Raw genomic sequence first — 8,737 nt, 5'->3', positions numbered from 1 at the left:
GGTTCATAACCTGATATAGCTGCCATATAAACCGATCTGGGATCTTGACTTCTTGACCCCTAGAAGTCGCAATTATTATCCGATATGCCTGAAATTTTGTACGACGGATCCTCTCATGACCATCAACAAACGTGTTTATTATGGTCTGAATCGGTCTATAGCCCGATACAGATCCCATATAAATCGTTCTCTCTATTTTACTTCGTGAGCCCCAATGGGCGCAATTCTTATACGAATTGGCTGAAATTTTACACAGGTCTCCAACATATAATTTAATTGTGGTCCGAACCGGACCATATCTTGATATCGTTTTAATAGCAGAGCAACTCTTTTCTTATATCCTTTTTTGCCTAAGAAGAGATGCCGGGAAAAGAACTCGACAAATGCGATCCATGGTGGAGGGTATATAAGATTCGGCCCGGCCGAACTTAGCACGCTTTTACTTGTTAACACATACAGTGGCGAATAAAATAATAAGGACAACAGTTACTGAGAATAAGAATATTGAATTAAAAGAGTAAGAAAACATCTTAACTTCTGTAAAAGGCGGAACGAAATGTAAACGTAAACGTGTTGAATTTTGAACGGTGAACTTACATTTGATATTAAGCCACATTTAATTCACAGGTGCTCGTTATGGTGATTTTTTCGGTGAATTCACTTGAAAATTATAATAATAATAATTGTCTTATTTTTGTAACTTAAAATCTAAGTGGAGAGAAAAACAAATGGTTACTACCATGGATTTGGAGCGGAACGGAGCAAGCCCATTTTTGCCGGGCGGGAGTGGAGCGGGAGCGAAGCCGTTTTCAACCTCAAAATCCGATCCGCTCCGACAAAATAAAAAATTTTTAAAATACAAATATTTTTTAGGTTTACGAAAATGTTATATTGGCGAATTAAAACAAAAATTTAAAATTATTGCATTAACATGAGATAACATTAGAGTTCATTTTCGTTAAATTATTATCGAAAAAATGTTAGAGAACAGATTTGTACCAATTTTAAAATGTTTCGTCTTAAAGTCAAAACAAGTGAGAACGAGCTTAATGTGGTAGGGCCGAATCTTGTATACCACGATTTGGGATATGCTGAAACGGATCAAAAGATCCATGGATTTTTGTACCCACCACCATAGGAAAGGAGATAGATTCATATAGTCATTCGATTTGCAATACATCGGAACACTCATTTTCGATCCTACAAAGTATATATATTCTGGATCTTCGTAGAATTCTAAGATGATTTAAAGATGTCTGTGTGTCCGTCTGTTTTAATCACGCTACAATCTTCAAAAATTGAGATATTGAGCTAAAGTTTGGCACAAATTCGTACTTTGTCTATATGCTGGATAAGTTCTTGAACGAGCAAAATCGGTTCATATTTAGATATAGCTGCAATATAGACCGATCTCCCGGTTTAGGGTTTTAATCCCATAAAAGCCGCGTTTATTAACCGATTTCTTTTAAATTATACTCCGTTAGTTGTACTAAGGCCCCCGATATCCAAATCGAGCCATAATTAGACATAGTTGCCATATAGATCGACCCACCGATTTAAAGGTGCGTTTATCACCCGATTTTAGTGGTACTTAGAACAGTGACATCCTGTCGACATCCGCATCGAGTTTGGTCCAGATCGAACTATAATAAGACCGATCGAACTACCATATAGACCGATCTGCCAACTGACAGTCTTAAACCCCTAAAAGAACCATTTGTTACCCGAATTCGTTTAATTAGTTGCACTAAGCCTCTCGTCCGACCTGAACTTAGTCAAGATCGGACCATATTAAGATATTGGCGAATTGTAGAACCATCTGCCGAACAAGGGTTTTAGGCCAATAAAAGCCACATTTGTTACCCGTTTTCGCTAAAATTTTAAACAATGAGTTGCATGTCCGAACTAGACATGGAACAGACCATACTTGGATAAAGCTGTCATATGGACCGATCTGCAGATCTGGGATTTTAAGCCATAAAATCCTCGTTTATAACCTCCTTGAAGTTTGAAAATGTGGCTTATATACATTTCACGGTACCTGAACCGAATATGATCGAATTCAGTCCATACTTGGACATTAATATAGGTATAGTAGGTTTATAATAAAATAAGATAATAAATATATCCCTGGTGGTGGTTATCCAAAGTTCGGCACGACTGAATTTTATGCCTTTTTACTTGTTTTTTAAAATTTGCTTACGAATTGGTTAAGAAGTAAGGTCGGATGATCTGTTTATATAGGAGCAAAATACATGGATTCAGACTATACTTGGCATGGATGTTGGAGGTTATAGGAGAAATCATTTTGCAAAATTTGCTAAAATCAAATAATTGATATCCTAATCGCCTAGGAAGGCGTAAAGTGGACGATTGAAACTAGTTACAACAATTTTTTCCGTCATGTTTTGGGGTAAAATTGGCTTGTCAAAAGTCGGCAATTTTTATATCCAAAAATCAAGCGAAAAAAATCTCAAAATTCTTACAAGTGATATGTCTGGAATCCGTTTTATTGTCTTGTTGCCTTTCTATATTAACAATAAATTTATGACAATAATCCTATTTCTTTTGACAACAGGTGCTATTTCATGCCATTAAATTCAACTAAATGGTCATAAACTATTGGGTTGCCCAAAAAGTAATTGCGGATTTTTCATATAGTCGGCGTTGACAAATTTTTTCACAGCTTGTGTATATTTGATTAAAGTTCATTCTAAGTTTTATTAAAAATGCATTTACTTTCTTTTAAAAAATCCGCAATTACTTTTTGGGCAACCCAATACTAGGAAAATGATTTTTTTGTTGTAGGGGCTTAGGAAGAAGAAAGATTTTTTTTTTCAAATTCTCTGAATTTTGAATATCTAAGATTTCATCAAAATCGGACAACGGAATCGAGATCAGGCGTAATGGGTTAAAATTTAAAAATATTGAAATTTGTCTATAGAAAATTTTTTAGGAAAATATTGTTTGGCATAGATAAGCATAATAAAAAGATTTTAAAAATGTTTATGCAATATGTAGTGTCGCCAAATTTTATTAAAATTTGGGCTTTAAAAAATAATCTCGAGTTTAGGTTGTCTTTATAGAGTTTTTCGCTGAAATTTAGTGCTTAAAAAAATTGATTAACATGATTTCTTAAGCAAAAATTTTAAAGAAATTTTATTACAATATGTTTAGAAAAATTTAAATTTAAATTTTGTTTTTCTAAGAATTTCCGGCCCGAGGGCCCCACCCCCTGGCTACGTCCCTGGTTGGAGACCATAGTAGAAGTCATTGTACAAAATTTCACCCAAGAATTTCGCCTTCTAGAGGCTCAAGAAGTTTAATAGAAAGATCGGTCAGGCTATGAACCGATTTAGATCATATTTGCCCTAGTGGTTGGAAGTCAAAACCAAACACTACGTATAAAATTCTAGCCAAATCGGATAATAATTGTGCTTGCTAGAGGCTCAAGAAGGCAAGATCCGAGATCGGTTTATATAATAGCTATTAGGTTGAGAACCGATTTAGAGCATACTCGACACAGTCGTTGAAAGTCAAAACAAAACACTTGGTGCAAAATTTCAGCCAAATCGGATAATAATTGCGCACTCTAGAGGATCAAGAAGTCACGATTCAAGATCGGTTTATATGGCAGCTATATCAGGTTATGGACTGATTTAGACCACACTTGCCACAGTTGTTGGAAGTCATAACAAACATCTCATACAAAATTTCAGATAATTCGTATAGGAATTGCGCCCTCTAGAGGCTTAAGAAGTCAAAATTCGAGATCGGTTTATATGGCAGCTATATCAAAATATGACCTGCCCATCTGATCTACACTAGTAGGAAGTATTTGTGCAAAAATTCAAGCGCCTAGCTGAAATGGACATGAACATGGTTTAATCGACTTAGAATGTCAAGACAACCAAGAATATATATACTTTGTTGGGTCTTATTTTGATGTGTTACAAACGGACGAAATTAATATTCCACCATCCTATGGTGGGAAAGTGTCAAATCTTTGTTTTTATGTTTCAGAAAGCTCTTGGAACTAGAATTCCGCTAGTCTAGAAGAGTGCTTTGAGTCGATAACATACATAAACTGTCACTTAAGTGGAATTTTTTCCTCGGTATACGAAAGCTTCGTATTTCCTAAGCTATCGTCGTAATCCACAACACACGTTTTGTCCCTAATCCAGAAAATGGAATACGGACCACATACAGAAAAACAAAAACAAATCAATTATGAAACGCCACCATGTTTCAAGGCTGAGAGCTACCGGGCGTGTCCACAGGTTGCTACGTATACGGAGTAGCTACAATTGCCTTCGCAGACAACTAGCGAATTTGGAAAATTCGACTTTTTTCAAAAGTTGACTTTTATGATCCCGGCTTTTTTAGTATTTTGGCTTCCATGACTTTTATGGTTAGCATATGGCGAAACAAACCTTAAAGTATTGGAAATTTTTCAAGCTTTAATTCAAGTTCAGTGAAAAAATCCCCGTGGAATTTTATTTTATGGCTGGTACTATGTTCGTTTTTCACAGTTGAAAACACATATTTTTCACGGTTACATTTTTGAAACACTACAAAAACCTCTATAGAAACGTAATACTTCAAAGAAATTTTTTTTCGTGAGTCAAAAGTCTAAGGTATTGTTATATGACCAGTTATCTGCTTCTGGATTTTCTAAACACGATTTAATTTTTCTAACATATGACTGCAATATTAAAAACCTCAATCAAACTAAAGCCTATCACTTATCTGAAATACATTGGAACTTTATTTATTAACTACCGATGGTCGATGAACAATTACATTTTCTTCAAAATGGGATAAAATCAATATATAACTGTTGTATTCCTATAAAATCAATAAAAATAAAAAACTGCCAACCTCCTTGGTTCAATGCAACCATTAAAAACCTGATTGATAGAAGAAATGCTGCATATAAACGTTGGAAACGTTTTAAAACTCCCTTCTTACATAGTCAAGGAAGGCTGCCTGAAAACAAATCAACACTGCAAAAGCGACCTATTTTCAAAACAAATTTCAAACTGCTGTCGACACCAAATGCAAATGGAGGGAAATTCGTAACATTGGAATCGGAGATAGAACTGAACGTCTAAACAAATCGAATGTTGACTTGAATGAGCTTAACGAACGTTTCGTTAATATTGAACCTGTGGAAACAATTTCGGACATATATGAACAGCTATGCAACCCATCCATTGAAAATACGTTTACTTTCCGCTGTGTAGATGGGAATGAGGTTTTCGAAAGCATTCACAAAATTAAATCCAATGCAGTTTGATTAGATGAAATTGATCCACGCTTTCTGAGGCTATTACTATCTGACTTAATGTACTATATAACTTACATTTGCAACTCTATATTGACTAAATCGATTTTTCCTGCTGAGTGGAAAATCGCAAAAGATTTTACCTATTCCTAAAGCAAATAGAGAGTACCGCCCCATAGCTACACCACATTTCATGTCTAAAGCTTTAGAACGCAGTGTGTCTGACCAAATTAGTAATTTTCTAACTGAGAATGACTTACTATCTGACAGACAATCTGGATACCGGAAGAAAAGAAGCTACTGAACCGCTCTGTCAGATGTTAGTAAAAAACCTTCGCCAAAACATGGATGGCGAAATGGTGTCGTTCTTACTTCTTTTGGACCACAGTAAAGCATTTGATACCGTTGATCACCATATTCTGATATTTAAACTGCAAAAACTTTTTAATTTTTCTCATACCGTCTGTAAACTTTTGTTATCATATATGTCACAAAGAGCACAAGCAGTACTAACTAAAAATTAACTGCAATTTAACCTGGACTAATCATATTAGTAAATCTCTTGGCAAGGTGCATAATCATATCTGATTCCCACTCTCCTGTATAGCTGCGAAGTTTTCTACAACTGTGATTTTGAAGATAATGGAAGACTTGAGTTCAGTAGAGCGGACGTTTTGTCATTTCACTCCGGAAGAATTTTCCGTAATGGGTTATAATTTTTAGAAGAAAAATTTAAGTCGCTCAAGGATAGCTACGATAGAGGTATCCATTAGGCCGTTGACGATCTGCGTCTGCTTCCAGTGGAGCGGCAGATCTAAATCCCGGGAGTAGGCTTAGAATGGACTCTAAAGACCTAATAGCTGCGATGGTGGTATCAGGCCGTAGCATGAAACCTTGACTGGTGGAGCGGCTGCTCCAGGCTCGACTAGCCGACAGACAACTGGTCAGCAGGGGCTTTTGACGAAGACACCTAGTTCGAGTCTTAAGGACAAAGCCGAACATATTCTTTCTTCGCCAGCTTATAATTTGCCGTGGCCATCGGCCTTCCCTGGCAAACCAACACGCTCTTTGAGAGGTTGAAATAATAGAAGATTCATCACTGCGAGGTTCATTGAGAGGCTTGCTGCGAATGATCCTAAGACTTTAAATAATAGGGAGAGAGACTCCCTTAATTGGGTTCGGGGATTCGATGCACAGGCTACGCGAAAGACTACACGTCTAGATTCGGAAACTGCACCTCAGTCAGCCAAAAGGCTACGGTCACCTGGAGTGCATCCCATGCCTAAAAGAACTAGTGCGAACTAGTAAGATGGGTCCAAGAACCTTTGCAAATGTCGCTAGGGACAGTTTGGTTATGGCAGTTGTCGACAAGGGAGAAGAACATGGCTGCATACCTAGGAATAATTGGAGTGGGATTGTCAATGGACTGTCATCAGTATACTCCGATGTCCTTGCGGAATTTCCTAGGATGCAGATGCAGGCTGGTATCGGGGCCGATACAGACTAATTGCCTTCAGGGATCATCGCTCAATTGAAATGTATCGTTGTGCGCTAAAAAAGATTGGTGAGATCCGGCCAGGTGCAGCACTAGATTTAGTCAAGAAGGAATATATTCCTTCTCGACCAACGGCGCATGCTCGGATACCAAGGATTCCCTCAGATCCTGAATCGATACTTGGTAGACTAAAGGAATGTAATCCCAATCTTTCAATCACCGACGGGAAGATTGGATGAGGCTGATGGTGACCGGAGATATGCAGTATTGGTACTACACTCCGGTTGTCTCGTAGACCTCAACAAGTCTGAAGAGGTTGTATCCTTCGGATTCAACAAGCTGAAACTGAAGGTTTATAGAAGCGGTGGGGTTGGGGAATCAGGAGACGACTCAGCAGTTATTGCTGAACTCTTGCCTCACGAACTATCGACCACATAGCTGAAGACTGGCGGATTGCAGGAGACAGAAAATCCCCCTGCCACAATCGAGACACAATTTTGCAAAGAGTAGTCTTCTTCCGTCGCTAAGCACTGAAGATTTAGTAGTAGCCAGCCTTGAAATAAACAAGTTTCATTACTGGCTGGCTTCCCTATATATGGCACACGGATCAGAAATGCCGCCTTCAAATCTTAAGTCGCTGGTTGAAGCCGTTTCTGCAGGGATAAATAGCCTCATTGTAGGAAGTGATGCCAATGCACATCACCTGATGTGGGGAAGTTCAGATGTCAACGAAAGGGGTGAGCTGCTTATTTAATATATTTTAAGTTACAATCTGTCGATTTGTAATAATGGGGATAAACCGACTTTATTACCAGGAACAGGCAGAAGGTACTAGATATTACCTTTGTATCGGAGGATATAAGTGGAAGAATAAGCGACTGAGAAGTGTTGGATGACCAACTCTAGAGCTACATAGAGGGTTCTCTCACTGTCAAGGAATATACATTTCTTGACATTGAAGGAGCTTTTTATAATGTAAAACCGACATCAATCATGAAGGAGTTGGAGTTTCTAGGCATTAACTCTACCATAAGAAAGTTTATTAATAACTTACTTACTAAAAGATGCATTACGGCAGGCTTGGGATCTGTGGATCTAAAAAGATGGGTCAGCAGAGAAACTCCTCAGGGAGGTTGTTAGCCATTAACAATGTATTATTGTCTCTGGTAGAAAGGGTGTAAAAGTGGTCGCGTATGCTGAAGATGTGGCAGTTGCGGTTAGGGGAAAGTTCCCCAACACTCTAAGAGATATACTTCAGGAAGCTCTACGTGCAACAGCAAAGTAGCCGTAGCCCGAGAGTGGTCTAGGTATAAATCCGTGCAAGACAGAATTAGTTCTTTTCAGCAGGAGATACAAGTTACCTACAGTGGAACTTGTCTCTTGGGTGGAGAGAATGTTCCATTCACAGAAAGCACAAAATACTGGGTGTTTTGCTGGACAGGAAATTGAACTTCAAATCCAACATTTTGGAAAGGGCAAGAAAGGTAACTCTCGCCCTATACACCTGCAAGAGAGCCATTGGCAAAAGTTAGGAGTTTAGACCGCGTGTCATGCATTGGGTATATACTGCAGTTGTCAGACCTATAATGTTATATGGTGTTGTGGTTTGGTTCTGCAAAAGTCGTTGCTGGCAACCTTTAGTCTGTCAGCATGATTTCCGATTAGACAGTGACCTGTCATGACGGACACATTACTGAGACGTCTGTTCTACAGTCGAGGGCGGTTATGTTCAGAAAAAGGTTCTCCGGGGATTTAATGGCGGCCAGACTGTCTGAGAAGATATTTATGCCAATCGTCGTTATGACATTATATCTTAGTCATTCCACCACTTCCTTAATTGCGAGGATCTCCGCTTGCTACACACTGCATTGGTCGGGAAACCTTTTCGATATGGCCAGTTCTAGATCTTTAGAGTGTATCCCAAAGCCCACCTGGTCGTTAAGTTTGGAACCATC

The sequence above is a fragment of the Stomoxys calcitrans genome, chromosome 4 (genome assembly GCF_963082655.1).
Source record: "Stomoxys calcitrans chromosome 4, idStoCalc2.1, whole genome shotgun sequence".
In the NCBI taxonomy this organism is placed as follows: domain Eukaryota; kingdom Metazoa; phylum Arthropoda; class Insecta; order Diptera; family Muscidae; genus Stomoxys; species Stomoxys calcitrans.
Note: the sequence above shows the minus strand (reverse complement) of the source record.